This window comes from Polypterus senegalus, chromosome 3 (genome assembly GCF_016835505.1).
Source record: "Polypterus senegalus isolate Bchr_013 chromosome 3, ASM1683550v1, whole genome shotgun sequence".
NCBI classification, from domain to species: Eukaryota; Metazoa; Chordata; class Cladistia; order Polypteriformes; family Polypteridae; genus Polypterus; species Polypterus senegalus.
The window spans coordinates 214,574,207-214,597,607 of NC_053156.1; the positions used below are offsets into that span (position 1 = coordinate 214,574,207).

General features: G+C 39.4%; 1 long non-coding RNA gene across 1 annotated transcript; it reads right to left on the bottom strand.

Moving 5' to 3' along the window:
- Window positions 1–710: 710 nt before the first annotated feature.
- On the bottom strand, window positions 711–23,135 carry LOC120525819. The gene is made up of 4 exons (XR_005633026.1): window positions 22,593–23,135; window positions 21,599–21,715; window positions 20,428–20,589; window positions 711–739 (listed from the first exon to the last, which is right to left on the bottom strand). It is a non-coding gene; the product is annotated as an uncharacterized LOC120525819 (long non-coding RNA).
- Between the last annotated feature and the right edge of the window lie 266 nt (window positions 23,136–23,401).

Below are 23,401 nucleotides of genomic sequence, written 5' to 3' on the forward strand. Positions count from 1 at the left end.
ATGCACGTAGCAGGCAGCCAACAAACCCTACGGTGAGTGATACTATAAGGGACTAGGGGTTGTTGAACGTACTAACACCTCATTCTCTGTATCAACAGGAATAAAGAAGACAAATAACTTACCATCCACACATCAGATTACTCAAAATGGCCTCCATTCCACAATCACGGCTCTGTTTACAATGCAATACAATACAATTTATTTTTGTATAGCCCAAAATCACACAAGAAGTGCCGCAATGAGCTTTAACAGGCCCTGCCTCTTGAAGACCCCCCAGCCTTGACTCTCTAAGAAGACAAGAAAAAACTCCCAAAAAAAACAGTAGGGAAAAAATGGAGGAAACCTTGGGAAAGGCAGTTCAAAGAGAGACCCCTTTCCAGGTATGTTGGGTGTGCAGTGGGTGTCAAAACAGAAGGGGGTCAATACAATACAATTCACAGAACAGAACAAATCCTCAATACAGTATAAAAATAAAAATTTTAGAAGTACGGACCAGAATTTAACAATGGATAACATCACATAATATGACTTAAATTTGTCTAGAGTCCTGAAGACCTCATCCATCAAGCTGCCTCCCCCATTTGGCCATTCCATGGCTGAAACAGTGCTGGGCCAGCCAATCCGATGAAAGGACCCATCTACCCCACGATTCCTGTGATCCTCCATCAGGGATGACTTTACCACAGGCAGGCAAACAACTTGGCAGGTGGGCCGTGGCACTAATTGCCACATTTGAGTACTGAGAAGAGAAACAGAATAGGTGAGGGTTAGTAACAAATTATAACTATCATGTTACTTATGTTTTAGTGCTAATGACTGACAACAGAGATGCAGTCTGTACAGTAAATCAGCAGCTCTAGTCAGGATATGCTAAACTGAAGTAGTGAGTATTCAGCCAGGATTTAAAAGCTGAGACTGAAGGGGCATCTCTTATATTAGCAGTTAGACCATTTCACAGTTTAGGGGCCCTGTAACTAAAAGCTCGACCGCCCACTGTTATTTTATTAATCCTTCGAATCCTAAGCAGACCAGCATCTTGAGATCTTAATGTGCACTCTGGTTTGTGAGTTGTGATAAGTTCACACAAGTAAGCCGGCTTCCCAAGAATAACATCAGTTCCGATTCTCCCGAGATGACGTCACTTCCAGCTCCGCCATGGTGATGTCACTTCCGGCCCACCATGAGGATGTCACTTCCGGCCAGCCATGATGTCATCACTTCCGTCCCTCTGCTGATGATGTCATTTCCTGTACATCTCATTTCCTGCCAGCATTTTGTCTACATAAATCCACTGCATACAATGCTATACTGTCAAATGCTTATTTTCTGATCAAACTTCGCTATTTTACAAATAATGTTGTCTGGACATTATACGGAGTAATTCCCCAACTCTTTATTAGACTTTGTGGAATTCTTTATGTATCGCAATGTTTAGCTATGTATGTGTATCGTGTGAAACAGCATGACATATAGAACTGAAACAGAAAAATACTGGAGCTATTAAGAGATTGCGAGACATTAGAAATTTCATGACTGTAGCTACAACACAACTGCTTTTAGTTAATTTCTAGGGCATATTCTGCTGGTCAAACAGTAACAGCAGATGAAATCTGAAGTGATTTTGACCTTCCATTTGGGAGGGTGGCAGTGTATTTTGGCAGAGCTGATGTCAGCTTTCTAAAATCTTGTTGCAGATTTAGTTGAATAATATTGCCTAATGCTCAACGCAGTAACATGCAAAATATTAATAAATGTGATCTTATGCTTGCTATAGGTTCTCCTAATTGTATGAGAGAATTCATGAATAGCATTTATATATTTACCTTAAGAAAGATAAAATACTGAGGTTGGCTTGTGCCCTGCCCAGGATTTGTTTCCTGCCTTGCGTCCTGTGTTAGCTGAGATTGGCTCCAGCAGACCCCCGTGATCCTGTAGTTAGGATATAGTGGGTTGGATAATAGATGAAGATAAAATAATACCTCTTGGCTTGGGTGATGCACGTGCACACAAAAAGGTGATGGCAATGATTTGGTATAATAGTGGTGAATCAATGCAACATCTGCATTACTTTTTTCTCGCATATGACAGGGCCGTCCAAGTCCAAAATGGTAGATCATCATTCACCCATGGGTTGCAGAGAGACAATTATGTTTTACTTATGATTCTACTAATGTCTACCTTTCATCATTATTACTTTCTGTATATATTCTGTAGATTTCATGGCCTTTTAGGGTGTGTGATGTGAACAACATTTACAATGATGACTGTGACACTCATTTTGATCTAATGTAGTCAATAGTTTTGTTAAGTTTACAGTACTTTTTCCCTGTGCTCTGTCATTTTAAATCAAGAGGAAATGTGCAGCTGCAAATATATAATTGAGAGAGGGCAAAATGTAATAGATAGATAGATAGATACTTTATTAATATGCTGGTGTACCGCTGTTAACAGGCAATCAAATGGCCAGCTGAATAAATTGAGAAGAAACAAAACACAACAACAGGACTAGCTGCATATAAAGCTACACCTGGTATTGACCTTCTTCTGCTGCTGTTCACACCAACAGCACTTAGCCCTGAGGATTGTCTTCTTTTATCACCATACTATGTAGTCTGGTCTTGATCCACAGCTACTGCAGTACACCACAACTAACCCTTTATGTTTATGCATCTTTTATCATGTCCCTTGTACTTTGTGGATGGTCCTCCAAAAGTCAAGGCCACCTGCCTGTCACTACAAGGGACTGCTGTCAGCCCTATAAAGGTGGGAGAAAGTCCCTTGCAATTCATTTGATCTTGCTCAGGAGTAGGTGAGTGTCTATTTGCGACTTTACTGTGCTCTTAGTGATTTATTGGATTTTTTGACTTCATGCTTTGTTTTTGTCTTTGCTTCCTGGATTCAGTATTGGGACCTTGGTTGCTTGGATTACCTTCTGTTTCAGGCAACTCGTTTTTGCCTTTTGTGCTCCATAATGCTTACTTTTTGCTCAGAGCATTTTCTTGAAAAATAAGTGCTTTTATTTATAAAGATCCCATGTTTGTACTTGTTCATAGCTGCGTTTGATGGTTTCCCCCTCTTGTGAACAATTTTGGGTTTGTTTGGGACTTTTGTGCCTCAGGACATTTTAGCTTAGGACAGAAACCAATTCATATTGTTTTGTCTTGCTTTGTCTCTTTATGTCTTCTTCCTCTTCCCAGTTCTAGTCATTAAATTAGATAAGGAATTATCTGAGAGCCCAAGTTAAGACGCCTTCTCTCACAGCTACTTGCTGTGGCATTAGCTCACTTAGCCAGTTTTGTTGTTCGACTCCCCTTGTATTTACCTTTGGGTTGCTTGCAGTCACGGTATCTTGGAAGTTTTACATTTTTATGGGCTGTTGACTTTGCCTTTATTATTTAGGATTTTGCATTTTGAACTTTGGTTTGTTTCTTTTCATCTTTGTTATTTTTTTCATTTTTTTACCCTTTTTCTTTTGTTGTTGAATTTTATCTCTGTCTATATATAAAATCCAATGCCTGTCTGTCTGTATGTCTGTCCGCTTTTCACGAGAGAACTACCATAAGGATTTAGATCAGGTTTTTTCTATTATTTGCTTGAAAATTCCGGTTGATTTTGTAACTTCTCTCATTGTGCTAAGTATCATAGTTCACTTGCGGTACCAATTTATTTGCGCAAATCTGAGAGAGACGCAGTGGGCCGAGGGGATGGGGACGGGGTCCTCCTCACTCATGTGCCAGCGCCTTGAGAGTTTCTTACCTCCACTTAGCTAGTGAATGAGAGAAATACTTTATGGATTTAGATCGGGTTTTTTTGTATAATTTGCTTGAACATTCTGGTTGATTTTGTGACTTCTCTCATCGTGTTAAGAATCATAGTTCACTTGCGCGCTAATCTGAGAGAGAGGCTGTGGGCCGATGGGAGAGGGAAATGTTAGGAGTAGGGAGCTGGGCAGGGCCCTCCTCACTGTCCTTTTTCACTACTACGCGGGCAACAGCTAGTATTTTAATATATCAAATGTATCATTTTTGAACTTTAGAATTTTGTATATTGAAATTTAGGATTCTTGATTTTGGCCTTTGTAATTGTGACTTTTTAAATTTTGGACTAAAATTAATCCGAATATAAAAAAAATGTTGGTTTTTGGGGAAGACAATTTAGTTTTGAGCTTTCCTGTATGGGTCAATATCATAATAGATGCCACTTTTATAGCAATCGCATGGCGACATTTGTGATGTTGATGACAGTGGTGATGGCAGTATGCATTGTTGTGTACATAAGATAGCCCCAGCCATACAAACTGAAATGGAAAGGTGGTACTACCCACAATGAAAACCCATTTTTAAATTTTTTGCTCCAATAACATCATCATAATAATGATAAAAATAAGCAGCCACCTAAAAAAGAAACAAAATGGTACTGAGCATGCATTTTAACTTTGCTTTTCGATGGACACTGCCATTTTATCTGCCTGTTTGTTTTGACTGCTATCTTTATGTGTTTCTGGTTGCTATGTAGCTGAATTGCTAGTCATGTGATACACATACCATGTGACCTTAAGGTGCATTTCCGACTTGTCTGGTGTTGGTCAGTCTTGAGGGTGTGTGTGAACGTGCCATGGAACAGGCTGGTGCCCTGTGTGGTGTTGGTTCCTGTCTTGTATGTGATCCTTCTTCACATCTCTGACACTCAATTAAGTGATCTGGGAAATACTGTAAATAGTTCAGTATACAGTGCAGTATAGAGATTTGCCATACTACTTGCTTCTTTAAGTTATGGCTCACATTGCGCCCTGGGCAGAGAAGGAATTTCAAGAGGAGTTATTGCAAAGCTGTAAATTTTATGGCATTTCTGTCTCTTGCAAGAGATATATTGTTGAGTTCATAATATGAGGACAGAACAAAGGGCGATTACTCAGGATGTTGAAAGGAAGAGAGGCAGAAGGAAAAAAATGATTACACTAAGTACAAAAACAAATTCGACTTGAAGATCAGACTGTGGACACATGGTTTAAATCAAGTAAACTTACATTGTAGCTGCAAAACAATAAGCAGCTGCACTGACTCCTTAGTTTATTCTATTTCTTTCATTTTTGTTAGTCATTAATGTGAGAAACAAATTCTATAGCTCTTATGGGACTGCATATTGTTTAAAGAGAAAAGTGGTGAATTTTTTTAGTCAGTATATATGAAGTATCAAAAATGTTAAATTGATTTTGTAGTGTTACAAATACTTTATTAAAGTTAACATACTTATTCCAGTGTGTCCAGGGCCTTCTCTCAGGACTACCCAAAAAAGACGTCAATCGATTGCAACGAGTGCAGAATGCAGTTGCTAGAATCTTAACTAGGAAAAGAAAATCCGAGCACATTTCTCCAGTTTTGATGTCACTACACTGGTTACCTGTGTCATTTAGAATTGACTTTAAAATACTGCTTATGGGCGGCACGGTGGCGCAGTGGTAGCGCTGCTGCCTCGCAGTAAGGAGACCTGGGGTCGCTTCCTGGGTCCTCCCTGCGTGGAGTTTGCATGTTCTCCCCGTGTCTGCGTGGGTTTCCTCCGGGCGCCGGTTTCCTCCCACAATCCAAAGACATGCAGGTTAGGTGGATTGGCAATTCTAAATTGGCCCTAGTGTGTGCTTGGTGTGTGGGTGTGTTTGTGTGTGTCCTGCGGTGGGTTGGCACCCTGCCCAGGATTGTTTCCTGCCTTGTGCCCTGTGTTGGCTGGGATTGGCTCCAGCAGACCCCCGTGACCCTATTCGGATTCAGCGGGTTAGAAAATGGATGGATGGATACTGCTTATGGTTTACAAACCCTTAAATAATCTCGCTCCATCTTATATTTCGGAATGTCTTTCACCTTACACTCCAAATCGTAATCTTAAATCTTCAACTGACTGTCTGCTTAGAATTCCAAGAGCTAAACTTAAAAGAATTGGTGAGGTAAGGCGGCCTTCTGCTGTTATGCACCTAAAATCTAGAATAGCTTACCAATACGAATTCGCCAGGCTAATACAGTGGAGCACTTTAAAAAACTCCTAAAAACACATTACTTTAACATGGCTTTCTCATAGCTTCATTTTAATTTAATCCTGATGCTCTGTATATTCAATTAATTATCATTATTATTCATGGTATTCATATTCAAAATCCGTACTAACCCCTACTTTCTGTTCTTTTTCCGGTTTTCTGGGGTGGTGACCTGTGCCACCCCCTGTGGAGTTTTTTTTGTTTGTTTTTTCTGTCTTCCCCGGCCATCGGACCTTGCTTTTTTTTTCTATTTTAGTGTTCCTTTATTCTAATTTTTATTTATTTTTTCTCTTTTCTCTTTCTTCATCACATAAAGCACTTGGAGCAGCATTATTTGTATGAAAATGTGCTATACTGTATAAATAAATGTTGTTGTTCTCTGATGAAGCCCATACATGGTGGCACACATGACACATTCTAACTTTCTATTTAAACCACTTTAACTGGCACCTTTCAAATCAGAAAAGCATTGTTTCAAGTGTGCAGGTATTGCTGAACTCCTCACCTTATCACAGAGGGAATACCAAGCAGCTTTGTATGGAAACCACATTTTGGCTGCTTCTTCTTATAATCTTATTCTTTTAGCACTTCCAAGAGTTTGTGACTGTAGATAAAGATAAGGATGTATACTGACTGGTATAATGTAAAGTAAACTTAGCTGTCATTTCACCAGTCAAATTTGGCAGAAAAATATTGGATGTGTTACACTTTTATCCATTTGATTAAACTGAATGAAAAGAAGCTACATCAAGAAAGTGGATGTTTTTTGCTTAAGGCCGACATATGTATTGAAAATGCATGTTCTTATGGTTAATATAAGAAGACGAATGTATGGCTTGGCATACTACTGGGAGTTGGCTGTGCATTGAGAGGGTTATGGAATCCTGATCACATTCTGGGAGAGATGAGGACAAAGATTTGAGACAATGGTGTCTTGATCCACTGAAATGGAAACATAAAAAAGGAGTTGCCTGGTCACTACACTGAGACTGTCTCAAGTGGTAGATGTTAAGTATTCCATTTTATTGGTAACCTTGACATCATCTTTTATTTCTAAAGTCAAATCCTAGAATATGTTTTCTAATCCAAGATGTTCTGAACTCAGAGAAAGAAATATTTTAAGTGTTACAATTTGGTAATATAAAATACTCACGTCTCAGAATTTTTCTTTAGATGCTACAATTTTGTTCATATTTTATATATACCAAATTGGAATTGTATATAAAACATAGATGTCTCAAAATAAAACTAAATGATTAAAACCTCTGCAGATTTGGAATGCACTGCTAAAGACTGATTTATTTGAAAATAAACTGCTCAACAAAATTAAAAGAACACTTTGAAAACACTTCAGATCTCAATGGGAAAAAAAAAATCCTGCTGGATATCTCTACTGATATGGACTGGGTAATGTGTTAGGAACGAAAGGATGCCACATTGTTTGATGGAAATGAAAATTAACAACCTACTCAGGGCTGAATTCAAAGACACCCCGAAAATCAAAGTGATAAAATGATGCGGCAGGCTAGTCCATTTTGCTGAAATTTCATTGCCAGCTCCAAATCGTACTCAGTAGTTTGTATGGCCTGCACATGCTTATGATACAACATCGGAGCATGCAACTAATGAGACGACGGATGGTGACCTGGGGGATCTCCTCCCAGATCTGGACCAGGGCATCACTGAGCTCTTGGACAGTCTGAGGTGCAACCTGGCGGCGTTGGATGGATGGAAACATAATGTCCCAGAGGTGTTCTATTGGACTTAGGTCAGGTGAGTGAGTGTGGGGGCCAGTCAATGGTATCAATTCTTTTATCCTCCAGGAACTCCCTGAATACTCTTGCCACTTGAGGCCAGGCATTGTTGTGCAGCAGGAGGAACCCAGGACCCACTGCACCAGCATAGGGTCTGACAATGAGTCCAAGGATTTCTTCCCAATACCTAATGGCAGTCAAGATGCTGTTGTCTAGCCTGTACAGGTCTATGTGTTCCTCCATGGATATGCCTCCCCAGACCATCACTGACCCACCACCAAACTGGCTATGCTGAAGAATGATACAGGCAGCATAGTGTACTCCACGTCTTCTCCAGACACTTCATGTCTGTCACATGTGCTCAGGGTGAACCTGCTCTCATCTGTGAAAAGCACAGGGTGCCAATTCTGGTATTCTATGGCAAATGCCAATCGAGCTCCATGGTGCTGGGCAGTGAGCACAGGGCCCACTAGAGTATGTTGAGCCCTCAAGTCAAACTCATGCAGTCTGTTTCTGATTGTTTGGCCAGAGACATTCACACCAGTGACCTACTGGAGGTCATTTTGTGGGGCTCTGGCAGTGCTCATCCTGTTCCTCCTTGCCCAAAGGAGCAGATGCCATTCCTGCTGATGGGTTAAGGACGTTCTACAGCCCTGCTACTCAGCTCTCCTAGAGTAACTGCCTGTCTCCTGGAATCTCCTCCATGCCCTTGAGACTGTGCTGGGAGACACAGTAAACCTTCTAGCAATGGCAAGTATTGATGTGCCATCCTGGAGAAGTTGGACTACCTGTGCAACCTCTGTAGGGTCCAGGTATCGCCTCATGCTACCAGTAGTGACACTGACTGTAGCCAAATGCAAAACTAGTGAAAAAACAGTCAGAAAAGATGAGGAGGGAAAAATGTCAGTGGCCCCCACCTGTTAAACCATTCATATTTTGGGGGTTGTCTCAATTAATTCCCTTCTAATGTACCTGCTGTCATTTTCTTTAACACCAAAGCATCTGTAACTGATTAACAACCCCCTCTGCTACTTAACTGACCAGATCAAAATCCCAGAAGTTTTCAACTGGTGCACTGTGGAAATAATAGTGTAGTATGTTTGGCTCCTGATCTGAGAGGTACACACTCTTCAGGTGGTTGAGACCTGTCCCGAGAAGGATGGAACAACCTGGAGAAGCCAACCTAAAAGCAACACCACAACTGGTGTTTTGCAGACACAGCACTTAGAATGCACTGTAATGGCTAGGAGACATGTCTGGGGTTCATCTGCAAAACAGATGAACCCCAGTGACTCTCACAGAAGTGAGGGACAGTGGGCAAATGAGAGCTCATAAGGTGCTGTGTCTGCGAGCGCCAGTCTCCAAAATGATTTTTTTGACAGCATCTCTGTACTGTATAATTGTGGTGGTTATTGGGTTTCTTTTGGGTTACAAAAATTGTGCTACCACAGAACAAAGGATGGAAAACAATGCTGTACATCTTTTCCACTGATATGCAAAACGTTCTCTATAGCAGCTAACTCACCTAAAAACTGACACTGTGCATTACTTGGGTGGTGATGTTGCGTTCATTGCATAAATTAGCGAAGATACTGCAAACTAGAATAATGGGTAGAGATCATCATTATACTTTCATTTCATAGAATTTTGTCATTATATTTGTGCAGTTAGCACTGCAACCTACCTTACAGACTGGCGAGTTAAATAAAAAGGTATTAGAGACTTATTTCGTTTTTAGTGCCACTCAAAGATTACTTATTTTGCACTTAGGTGGTATGATACTGATTTGATCGTAAAATGAAAAAAAAGAGCACAATAGCACAATCTTAATCTTTGTGGATTTTCTCTAGCATTGCACCAGGTCTTCTATGTAAAAAAAAAAATCTCTTTAACATCCCCTCTCTCTGCAACCAGAAAACTAATAACTTGCTGCCTGTCTGAGGAGCTGAAAGCTGAGATCCAATCTGCCAAGCCAAGCAGTGGGTCCCATAGTCTGAAAAGGCCAGAGAAGCAGGTATTATGAGAAGGGAACTTTATAGAAAATGTATTCTTCAAATTGGTAATCTCCATGCATTAGAAAAGTATTATAAGCACATGAGCAAAGCAGATACAGTAAAACCTGCTAATGTGACCACCTGTGTAAGGTGACCAACTGGTCAAGGTGACCACTTTTCCTTGTTCCTTGTACCTTGTGTTTTATACGGTAAAATGTTTGTATAAAGTGACCACCTGCCTATTGTGACCATTGACCACCTCTCCTTGATCCCTAGGAAGAAAATCATCTTGGCTATAGTGATCAGATAAAAAAAAAATAATTTGGGAAAACATAAAAATTTGATCCCTTTATTCTCAGTAGGTGTAATAAATCATATTAGAGCTTCTGGAAGGGATAGGTTTTCAGGAAACTACTGGAATAGCCCTAACTCCCCGACCCTCTTCTTACTTTCGTTTACTCATGGAATTTTTGTCAATACATGACTCTATGCTGCTTCTGTGGATTTCTCATTTCTTTCGAATTTCTTTGAATCTCCCCCTTTGCACAACTGTATTGTGAAACCATCTCTTCAGTTTTAACCGTGATTTAAAACGAGACAGTTCTGTGCTTCACCTAAAAATGTCTAAGAACGGGTATAAAGAGCTTAGTTTGCGCCAGAAGTGCGACTTGTTATGTTTTTTGGAGTGCCACAGTAAGAGACAAACTGCGGAGGAGTTCGGCGTCAGTAAAACTACTGTCAACAATATAAAGAAGCGGAAGTCCAAGTATTTGGATCATCTTATGAAAGAAAATGCTGAAATGAGCTGAAAGACGAGAGCGAGTCCGTATGATTATATCTTTCCTGGATAGTGTCATCAGAGGCTTCTACAATTTGATTTTGATCTGATTTTGACTTGTGTAGTCTTTCTTTTTAAAATATTGTTTGAATGTTTTATTTTATTTCAAAAAAAGAATTAAAATTTAAATATTTTTTCTTTGTTTTTTGCAGCTAATATTTAATGTTTTTAATAATTATTATTACTACCAGTCACATACATATTGTATTCATACTACATAAGAATTGTTCAATATGGTTTCTCAAAATTTTTCACTGTATAAATGGAAAATTCCCATTTTTCTTCAGCATTAGTACTTTTTTTGTTTTTCCTTGTTTGTTAGTAATAAATAATATTTTAATGCTTCCCTTCGAATTTTTATTCCATAGAGTCTTGATTTTTCCTTCCATATGTCCTTCTTTGGTTAAGGTGACCACCTGCCTAAGGTGACCATTTTAGTTTGGTCCCTTGAGTGGTCACTATAAGCAAGTTTTACTGTACTATATTTCATTAAGCATTAAGATGTAAGAGTTAGGATTAAAAACACATGCCTACATATTTTTTTATTATTCTGTATGAGCTAGAACCCACCAACAGTTCATAAGCCAAAGATTAGACGTGCAGGAGAGCTGGCACCCCTCACGTAGAGAGGGAATGTCAACTCTTTGGCTGTAAATAATGGTAGCAAGCGCTGAGCTAGTAAGGAGTTCGGTTAGGCCTTGACACCCCCTCAGCTGAGAAATAATGGTGGAATTAATTAGGGGCAGGACTACAGCAGGGGAATGTTAAGAGTCAGATGAGGATGAATGTGATAAGAACAGCAATAAAAGTAAGAGCTGCCCATGGCTGCTCACTCATTCCATCTGAAGTGAGTCTGTATGTGCGCCGTACAATAAATCTTGATTCTGTTGCCTGTCCTGAGACTCTGAGTGCCTTCTTTGGGGCTGAGGATGCCCATGCCAGCCTGCTTCAACAACTTCAGCATGTAAGCTCTTGTGTCAGAAAGAGTAATGTGTTTCCCTATGAAGTTGCAGATGACACAGTAAAGAACCTAACTGAGGAAAGCACTACACACCACAAAGGATCACATAGCAAAGAAAAAGTGTGCACTCCATTGCAAGAAGAGTCCTCCACTTGAACTCAGAGCAAAAATTACAACAACAGGATGTTAAGGCAAATAAAGTAAGAGCCTTACCAAATTATTTATCAATTGCCAGTAATGCCAAAGGCAAGACCAGGAATAGATTAACCAAGTTAAATCTCTCCTCCTTCCCATCTTATTATGACTGTCTCTCGGGGGGTAAGTTAATATTCATCCTTCCTTTTCCACAACAGTCCTACAGCAGATTTGTTTGTACTATACTGAGTCAAAAGTTAATTCTGAACCAGCAGTACAGTGACTGAAAACAGTTGGGGCTGCTGCTCCATGTGGGGAGATGTGTGTGTGTGTGTCCCTGTTAAAAGAACACACAGGAACAATCAGGAAAGTGCATCTAATGTTGATTGAAACAATACTATGGAAAATGAGTATTGGTACCATTTCGAAATTTCAGAATTAATATGTATCGATAAATCAATATTTTTGACAGCATTACTTCAAGACGCCTTTAAAATAATTCAACAGCTGTTTTGTCTATGGATGACTTGTCTATGTTGCTGAGGTAATGAGGTGCATTTAAGTGATATCTGCTCCTGTCTGTCTTTGTTTCCTGACAGAGCATGGTATGGATGCCATTCTGTTACAGAGGATACTTAGTCATGTTCAGCAAACATAATAATGTCTTCAGGATGCGGGAGCAAATCACATTTTTCCTAGATATAAATGTAGGCACTGAGAGAAAATGCAACTACAACCATTCCTGGAAACTCTGTTCATTTGACACTTGAGCCTGACCTCTGGTGTAACTTCTGCATAGATCTAGCATTGGCACCAGTGCTGGAGTGGACCTATAAAGTCTAAGCCTCTAAGCTACAGTGCCGTCTTGGGGCCCCTAAGGCCAGTGTTTTGCATACCCTGTTCATAACTCTTTAAAGGCAAGTCCAAACAAAAAATGTTTTTCTTTTATATGTTGCAGTTTTTCTATATGTAAAGAAGTTCACAAGAACATTTGTGATTTATCCACCATATTAACAGGATAAGTGTCAGTGTGTCTGTTTGTGTGTCCATCCCATTGCTATGTCCTTGTCATTCCAATAAATTACGTATCACAAACATGCTTTTATGACTCCCATACCAAATGGCCGATAACAGAGATATATAATTTGCAAGGTGCACTGCAAACGTTAACGCTGAGGTCTATGTTGACTACTTAGATTTTAACTAATCTTAGACAGGTAGCACAGCTAGTTTAACAATATTTTAGTACAAATACATGGGTTTGGGATGTTATGAGCATACAAATGATCAACCTGTGACGCACACGTGCGCATGGGAGGCAGCTAAAGGGCTTGAGTAAGGACAGTTCCGAGTCATACTGGGATGTGGCAGAGTGCACTGACTCTTTTTCTCCCTTGCCTGCAGACCATTCACGGGAGATTCCACCTGGTCCTCTTGACGTCACTTCCAGGTCTGAGCCAATGGAAGGAGACCTTGCCGGCTCCAGCCTCTGTGATGTCACGTCCGAGCTCGCACCAATGGCAGAAGACCTACATGAGCCCGACCCCTTTTGACTTCACTTCCTGTCTTCCCCTTTAAAAGCCTCCACCTTATCCCTATTCCCTCAGTTCTGTTCTGGACTCCGTTTTGTGCACATCAGTGCTGTATTTATTGAAAACTACTTTTGCAGCCAGGAAACCAGATTATACGGGTGGCTGCCCCAAACCTTTATATGACTCTGTCTCGAGTTTGTGACACCTGATATGTGGATTATGCAACACAAGTTACATTAGATTTTTTCATAGATTATGTTTTGATATTGTTTGCTGTTGTCCAATGTCAGTCACCCTACATTTCTGTTCTATCAGAAATGTTTTTACATGAAAACATGAGATTGAACTTTTTTCTCTGCCGTCACTAACAACATTGGATAAGTAATATATGAATAAAAATTTTGGATGATGTATTCTTTTAAGTGGGCTCTAGACTAGGAGACTTAAAAAGAGCTACATACTGTAGTTCTCCTTACACTCACTTGGTTTCGCTTAATGGGAAGGAGAGTAACCATCAAATGTCTACTAGTGTGCTGAGGTCTTAACTTTACAAGAATAACGTGTGCCAGGCTCCTTGTTTAGATAGATAGATAGATAGATAGATAGATAGATAGATAGATAGATAGATAGATACTTTATTATTTAGTTAGTTTAGGACTTAATTTAGGACTAAGTGCTGCCCTCTGTCAGCCAGGAGGGGCTTCACCTTTCCATAGCCTCCTCTAATTCTAAAAGGAGGTTCAGCAATCCTGATTCTAGTGTTTTGAAGAAACACATACTGAGCTTGTGGAGCAGCAGGGATGACTTTGTATGACTATGGGTTGCAAATGTCATGATTTGGTATGCTTTTGGGTCCTCAAAGGCTGCCATTGTTTAGTTCCATTGTTAGATCTGCTTCCAGGGTTGCTAAGGACATGGCCTCTGAGGTTGGGATCAGGGCATAATCGACATGGAGGGATGGAAGGACGGCTATGAGTGCAAAATCTTATTAAATCTGTGGATACCAAATCTCAAAGTTTATCTTTGTGCTCTTTTTTCAGTGTGTATTCTTGTTTTTTGACTGTCTTGTTTCATCAACCACAATTATTGTCTCATATTGGGCTTTGGTTTCATCACAGTTTCTATTTTTTCTTTGTTCAGTTTTGTTTTTTAACACACATCAACCGGTTTTGCTCAAAGGTTTATCTGCCAGTTCACTGATAGAACATCAAGAGTTTACTCCAACTGGCAGAAAAGTGAACTTTTTTAAGTGCAACTGCAATAAAATTCTCTATTTAAAAACACTAGCAGAAGCCAAGAAATTTAAGGAAATAGAATTGCACTGAATAATGTTGACACCATGTGAGGACCAACTTAGAAGTCAAATGAAGTTACATACAGTAGTTTAAACAGAACCAGAATGAAAACAGAAGTGTTGCACTTCAATTTTAGGAAAAAAAAAAACATTTCAAAGAAATGCAGGTGATGTTGGACTTTAGAATAGGGGCTTTCTATATTGCATATTTCAGTCACTTTCTGGTACACAACACAAACAAAACCTTTGCTAGGATCTTGTTACATAGCAGTAAGTGCCTAATAGATGCACTATGGGTCACTCCATTCTAAAGTTCTCACTGGCCCTTTGTGTGTCTTATTAAGTTGAAACAAAGCACTTGCAAAGGTCTTGTTACAACGCACAAGCTGAATAATAGATGAACCTATGTAGTCCTTACTCATAGTATGCAGAGCTCTGTAAATAAAATACAAAGTATAATTTACCTACAATTGTAAAACAACTAGATTGACTTAAAAATGTGTACCAGCGAGAATAATGCAATATTCAATAACTCCAGAATAAAGTATGCAATTCTATACATATGGCAGGAATAATAGGAAAGAAAAGTGGAGGTGCCTGCAGGCGCTTGCTGCAAGACAATGCTTTGCTAAGAATTGGTAGAAAAGGCTAATAAATCTCAATAAAATTCACAGAATGACATTTTTTATGTGCTATTGAATACTTTATAATTGGGAGCTGTAAAATAATATGTTTCAGAATTCAAGTTATATGAGCACACCTCTGTATGATACACATATCTCTGGTCTTATTTAAACTTCCTAAAACAAGGTTTGAATTTCTGTTCAGGGAATTTGATTAATTTCCTTCTTTGTTGTTGACACGGAGCAGTCTGACTGAACTGCAGTACTACTGTCATCTATATATGCATCATGTATTCAAAAATATGCCACTGCTAAGTGTTGGGTTTATACTGAATGTTTACATCGTACAAATGAGCAGAATTGTACATTGTAATGGAAATAGAAAATGGGCTGGCATCCCAGCTGGGATGGTTCTTGGTTTCCTACCTGGTTGGGAGGCCAATATAATTGAGGGTCAGTGGCAGGCAAGTTGTAGGGACCATATGCTCCTCCAGCACAATACGTGACAGCCTCCTTTGGCTATGATACCTGCATGGATACCCACACGGCAGGCTGGGGACAGTCCTTGAGTGCTGCCAGGGGGAGCTGCAGGGGGATGCTGCCCCCTTATGGCCTTTACGGGTTGTCTCTAAGCTCCAATACCCCAGATGCAACTACACACAGACAGTCCAGGTTGAAGTGATGGTTTTTTAATTAAACAAAGTACATTTCCACAAGTCCTGATAACCCCAATCCTAACAATACAATCCTTCTTTCCTTATGTAATCCCTCCTTTACTCATCCAGGTGAGTTTTGACTTCTTCCTCCCAACTCCGACTCTCTGAGCTTAGTGGAGGGCTCTCTTTTAACTCTGGACCCTCTGCTGTATATAAACCTGTGACTGTGCTGGGTGTGATTATATCTGGGATTTGGAGCATGATGGTGTCCCCTACTGGTTACAACACATTTATTGTACAATAAATGTGAATCACACTTGTGGCCTGAAAAGGATCCTCTTGAGCCATCCTTGGAAAAGGACGCCAAAGAATACTACAAACAGTATATTAATTACAAAAATAATAATGCAATACAAGGTTAGACAAAATAGACACCTAAGTGAACATGTCTTCCTTCCCTATCTGATAGTTCAGGCAACTTCCCACCTTCAACACAATTCCCACCCCCTCTTTCACACATCATCCTCTTTAATAAAACCCTTGTGTGCGTCCAGGTGTCCATGTGTGTGTGTGGCTTCTGGTGAAGTGCGCATGCGCGGGGCCACACAGCACGTGTTCAGTCTCTTCCTGTGCATTCCCTGTGCAGAGAGAGAGACAGACACACACACACAGGCGCATGAGTCACACACACACTCACAGGCGCCCGCGCACGTCACACACACACAGGCGCGTGGTGTCCATGTTTGTGTCTTCTGGAGAAGTCCGCATGCGCTGGGCCACACAGCACGTGTTCAATCTCTTCCTGTGCATTCCCTGTGCAGAGAGAGAGAGACAGACACACACACAGGCGCGCGTGCGTCACACACACACACATAAGACACACACACACACACACGAGTCACACACACAGGCACGCGCGACCGACCGACCGACAGACAGACAGACACACACACAGGTGAGAGACAGACAGACACACAGACATAGAGGCGCGCGCTTAAGAGACACACACGAGAGACACACACACACACACACACAGACGCACGCGTGTATTGTGGCAATGTTACTTTTCTTGGTTGTTTATTAAATTACAGATTTTTCAAATGTTCATTTTTTCCCCTGTGCTTAAAACTCATTAAAAAAAGTGTTTTTAGCAAGCAGGTCATAAGGCTATAGTGCAAATTCTTGCAGTGTTTATTTTCTCTGTTGTTCAAGGTTTTCTTAGTGTTATTCAATGTTTTTAAATTTAGTTTACTATTACGCTGTACATTCTATGGCATTAATAACTATAATTGTGCCTAAAAACTTAAAAAAATATATATTTACATACAGTTCATACAGTCTGGAACGGATTAATTGTATTTACATACAATTTTATGGGGGAAATTACTTCGGTTTACGACCAAATCGGGTTACAACCAGAGTTTTGGAACGAATTATGGTCGTGAACCGAGGTTCCACTGTAGTACTGTCAGACAAAATTACAGGCATTTTACGGAAATACAAACCAGTATTACTGAGAGAGAAAATTAAAGGCACACAATACAGTGACACATATTACAGCCACATACAAGGTCCCTTGCCATTTAATATGGACTGTTCCTACTAATGTTTATGAAGTACTGCTCTAGCACCTGTTATTGTAACAAGCTTAATGTCTAGTTCTATTTCAAATGCTGGATTCGCATACTCTCTGACTAATCCGAGCCCCAAGTTGTGGGATTTCATATTCTTGTTTCGGTGCATACATGTTGGTTTCTGGGCAGACTATTTGCAGAAACACAAAGTCACCGTTGATTAGTTACTTGATCTGCAAAAAAAGCAGTTAAAGTTAAATGGCATTTCTTGAGGAAATAAGGAGCAAAAATATTAGATCACTTTGCTCCAAATGCAATTCCACCATAACAAATGGCATTGCTGGCTGATCAAGTCATATTGTACACTTTAAATCAGTGGTCGCCAACTGGTGAAAATTTTGGTGGTTTATTTTATAAAACTGAAAAAACGAAAATTGATAAAAAATGTTTAAGAGAAACTGCAGTGGGCTGGCGCCCTGCCCAGGGTTTGTCTCCTGCCTTGCGCCCTGCGTTGGCTGGGATTGGCTTTGGCAGACTCCCGTGACCCTGTAGTTAGGATATAGCGGGTTGGATAACGGATGGATGGATGTTTTAAAAAAATGTTAAAGTTCCTTAAGTTAATATTTTATTTTTGCCTAATCCATCATATGCGAATACGGTATATAAAATACGTATATATAGCATAAAAGTTCATTAGCAAGAAATGACTGTTGAAGATAAGTCCTTAGCAAAGACTTCTTTTCTGATAGTACTTCAAAATGCAAAAATTAAAAAAAACGTACACAATTAGAGAATTAATTAAGCCTGGTTTGTTACAAGCTTGTGAAGAGGTTTTCAGGAAACAGGCTGTCTAGAAACTGAAAGTAATTCCTATGTAACACAGTGAAGTGAAGAATTGAAGACTTGGCTGAAGATAGTGAAAAATCGAGTGACTGAAATGATGAAAAATTCCACGTTTTATTCAATTCAACTTGATGAATAAACAGACATAAGTAACAAGGCAGTTCTCCTTTGTTTTGTGAGGTTTTAGTGTCAGGGAGAGTTAATGGAAGAACTCTCTTCGCTCAAATTGCAGAGTAGAAGAACCGGCTCCGAGATTTGTGATGTACTTAATGGTTATTTCCTGAGACATGAAAGAAATTGGTTAGGATATGCAGAGATAGTGCCACACGCATGACTGCCCATAGTTCAGGAGTTGTTACAAAGGTAAATGATATTGGATACACAGACATCTTGTTTACTTGTGAGCAACTTGCTGTGAAAAGAATATCTCCAGAACTACACAAAGTATTTTCTGATGTAATTAAAATTGTAAATGAAATTCAACACAAAGCTCTCAATTCTCAAATATTTGAGGCACTTTGTGAAGAAATGTGCTCTCAACGTACTCATCTTCTTCTTCATGCTGAGGTGAAATGGCTGTCGGGATGTAAAATACGAACCCAATTCTTCGACCTGTGGCAAGAAGTAAAGTTATTCTTCCAGCAGCTGAAAAATTATATGATGTTCCAAGATCTCTTCTCCAACGATGATTGCTTAGCTAGGCAGATATTTTTTCTTGGTTAAATGAGCTGAACACATCTTTGCAAGGACAGCTTATGTAGGACATGTTCACATTGTGAGGTAAAATGGATGCATTTCAATAGAAAATTTTGCTGTGGCAAACACAATTAGCTGAAGAAGATCTGCAAATGTTCCCGAATCTTGATGAGTATGTGAAAGGGAAGGATGTCAACTGACAGGTAATAACTCTTGTTCAACAACACTTACATTCGCTCACAGAATCTTTTGGCCATTATTACCCAAAGGAAGAGGATGCCAGATATGGCAATATGTGAATAATATACCCATTTTCGTCAAAAATTGAAGGAAAGCTTAATCGATCTATCATCTGGCGACAATCCTAAGGTAAATTCCATTCATCTTCATCAAGATTTAATTTTTGGCTCTCTGTAAAAAGTGAGTACCTAGTGCTGAGTGAAAAGACCATCAAATGTTTTGATTCCATTCACAATGACCTACTTATGTGAAAAGATTTTCTTATCTGTTACGGTAATCAAAGTACCACTGTCGGCTTGAAATGCATGCCAGTCTATGTGTTGCAGTGATATCATTGGAGCCAAGAATCCATGAACTAATTTCAAACAAGGAACACGAAATATCATACTAATAATTTTATTTCAAATTATTTTCAAATTTAAATTTTGTTATAATTAAGCAAGCTTTAATTGCTATTAATTGTTGTAATTAAACAAGGGTAATTACCATTTCCTGCGGTGGGTTGGCACTCTGCCCAGGATTGGTTCCTGCCTTGTGCCCTGTGTTGGCTGGAATTGGCTCCAGCAGACCCCCGTGACCCTGTGTTCAGATTCAGCGGGTTGGAAAATGGATGGATGGATAATTACCATTTCACATTAATAAATGGAAGTTTTATGATCAGTATTTTATAGCTTGTTTGCACCTTTTTAAAAAATTAATTTAAGTGGTCCACAAGATTCAAAACTGAGTTTAGGGGTCCTTGAGGTCCGAATGGTTGTTTGACCGCTGCTTTAAACCATTGACTAAGGGGAAAAGTTAGCATTATGTCACAAGTTGGAGAATTTGTGTGGCTTTGTTTTCTTCGAATTATCCAACAAGTAGCTTGGAGTTTACAATGTATTCATGTGGAATTTCTGACTTGGACTCTCGTATTTACTGAATATCCAAAAGCACGTGAATGCAGCATTATTTCCAATACCTCTGGACTCTCCTTCACCTACTCGCAGTGCCAGTGCTAGGTTATTTTGTGCCCTAGGCCAACCTTATTGGTGTGCCAACTGACTGTTTGGTAAGTAACCTGTGTGGCTGGGATCCCCTCCCACCCCACGATCTGCGCCTTAATGTTGCCCCCAGCCCTGCCTGTCAATCAAGAATTGCCAAACCTTTTCTACCAACACCACACTCACTTGGCTTACGGCAAGAAGGTCCTTTTCTACAACAGCCTGTTAGCACTTGCAGGATTATTCTAAACAACTGGAATTGATTCAGTGTCAGGGACTTACCTACAGGGTGGTCCAAATCTAATTATGCAGATCCAGATCGTCTGGAAGACTTTCATTTACGTGGGGACGAGTCCACTTCGGAGCAAAGACGATTCTTCATGTCGTCAGTTCGCACACTTCTCAATGGTCTGGGATTTTTCAGGTGATTTTCTATGTAATAAACTTAATAAGTTATAGTGTAATTAAAATTGCATAATTATATCTGGACCACCCTATACAGTCAGGCCCAGAACATCAGGGTAGCTCTTCATCTGGTAACCCCTGATGTTCCTGCAACGCCATATTCACTTTTGCTATCCATACATTCATCCATCCATATTGAGTCATTTTTTTCCATTATAGGTTTGCAAAGAATTAGAAAGATCCCAGCTAAACTGAGTGCATGTGGTCCAATACCGAACAGAATATCAGGACATCACAAGGTACGTTCTTGCACACATTCATTTTTCATATCTCAAAAGTAGGGGACTGGCATATAAACAACCAACAGTCCGCATAGTGAAAAGTTATTCTTTTACATTCCAGTTCTCCCTGGTAGAAAGAGCTCACTTTGTGATTAAATAAAAAGCAAATACAAGAGCTCAGTTTTCTGTTTCCTGACTTGAAAACATCAGAGTCATCATTTTTCTCCTTAGTGTTTTGTTATGTTGTTAAATATTATACAGAAGATGACCATGCAGAGGCAATATGATGCACAAACTGCTTTCCCCAGAGAGCTTGTATTGCCTTTCCTTCCCCTCCAGCATTCTGCAGCTAGTGGATTATCAGTCTCCTGCTGTGACCCAAGTATATCACTGAGCAATTTTCTTTCCTCATTTTCAAAAACTCTTGCACTAATAACTGTAACCAAACCCTTTATTTAGGAATTCATCAGTCTCTTAAATTACAATGAAGACATTTTGTACCGCTCCTTCTTGGCAAATTTCTTTAACTCGGTGATATGTCTAGGTTATATAAGTCTAATTAAATTTTGCCTATCTTTAAGGTCCCTCAAAAATTCTTTACATGCTGATCATGTTTTGCGTTACCTTGATAACACCACAGAAGAACTCTCTTTCATCGTTAACTTATTTAAATACCTATGAAGATTTATCTGGTCATACAAATAGCAGGTTGAAATCTTTCTGTTCCCTTTGAACACTGTCCCTTCTAATATTCCCCTTACAAATACCTTCAGATGTCTGTGCATCAGTAATTCCAACTCAAAAAACCGTTTTCTTAGTGATGTTACGTCTTCACTTTCTTCATAGTCTCACATTTTGCTGTTTTTCATATCCTGTTTGGTTGTCTGAAAAATGAAAATAATGCCCTGTATAAATTTTATAAGTTCCCAGCTCCATTTCCCTCCTGGTCATCAGTCCTCTCCTGTTTATTTCAAGAGACCCTGCTTAAGACACTCCACCCTAATCCAATACCCTGTGGAGGTGTTGCTCCTAGATCTTGAGAAATCCCATCGTACCTTTACTCAACATCAAGTATGGTCTTGAATTATCCCTCCCATGGACCCCATTCTGGATACACATTGAACTAAATGTAGTTGCCTCCCCATAACGTTTGCATCTTCTTTTTAATACTATTAAATTTAAATCCCTCGGTTTCACATATGGCTCTTTCAAAACTGGTTCTGTGGAGAACTACAACTACAACGTTGCCATAAATGGAACTCCTACACCCCAATTTCACAAAAAGGCTCTTTGGATATGTGGTCATTTCAGCTGTTTTCCAAAAAGGTCAAACCTCTGTATGTCACAATCATAAACATTTTCTGAAAATGTTTTGTGACCTTTCAAAATGATTTTAAGTTTTAAAATAGTAATTTTTATTTTCTTTTCCCACATATATGTTAGATATGATTCACATTATCCAGCAGCATTATTTTGTTTCCCTTATGGGCCCTGTCATTTTGGTGTAGTTTACGTGCCATTGCAAAGCTTGATATCTGGATGTGAGCAACATGTTACGGCATTACATCAACGGCATAAAGCTCAGCGTTTTGCACTTCCTGGTTGACCAAGATTTGGATTCATGTACAAAACCCCTTTAGCATTGTTCTTATTGTTAGTTTCTAAATTAATGGTTACAACAACTTTTTCTGCCCTCTGACAATGACTGACATCTCTTTTTTTGGCTCTGGTTACTTGTACACTTTTTAACTTACAACTTACCACTCTGTTCTTTGACTAGGATTTTGCCTCACATCCTGATCTTTGTTTATTTAATATTAGCCTTCTTGGTCACGACCCCGACTTGATTTCTCATCTGACCGTTACTTGTCCTCAATCCACTATCTGTCTCTCTGAAAACTGCTGTTGCCCTATGTAAACAGTTCAGCGCATTGCATTCTTGGGTGACTTCTGTAATCACTCAGTGCTCTGGACATTCCTTTCTCTGAAATCTAGTTATTTGACTCCTTTTTTCTTTCTTGTTTTTCTGTCTTCAGTTATGGTCAGTAATTTGAGCATGAAGGGTTTCCTTTTTGACACCTCTTCTTCTCCATCCTCTTATTATTCTTTCCAGATCTGTTTCCTCTGTTAGAAAATCTTCTAACCTTTTACTCTGCACACTGCTTTATGCAAATTCCTGTACAAACAAATTCCTGTATGTTCTATTTGTCAAAGTGACCTTTGATATACTTTGTTAAACCCCTTTCTGGAAACACTCCTCTTTCATGGAATACTATCTTTAGAAACATCACCTCCTGTTCAAAATATCCCAACCACCAGCATACACTATTCCAAATTGTACATAGACTTTACGTTATTCCCCATCAGTGCTTTGCAATAATTCTTTGTGTTTCTTAGTTTTATTCTTCAAGTGCTTATGGAACATTTCTCAATAAATCTTCAATCAATCAATCAACATTTATTTATATAGTACATATTCATACAAAAAAATGTAGCTCAAAGTGCTTTACAAAATGAATAGAGAAATAGAAGACACAATAAAAGATAAACATAAGTCAACATTAATTAAC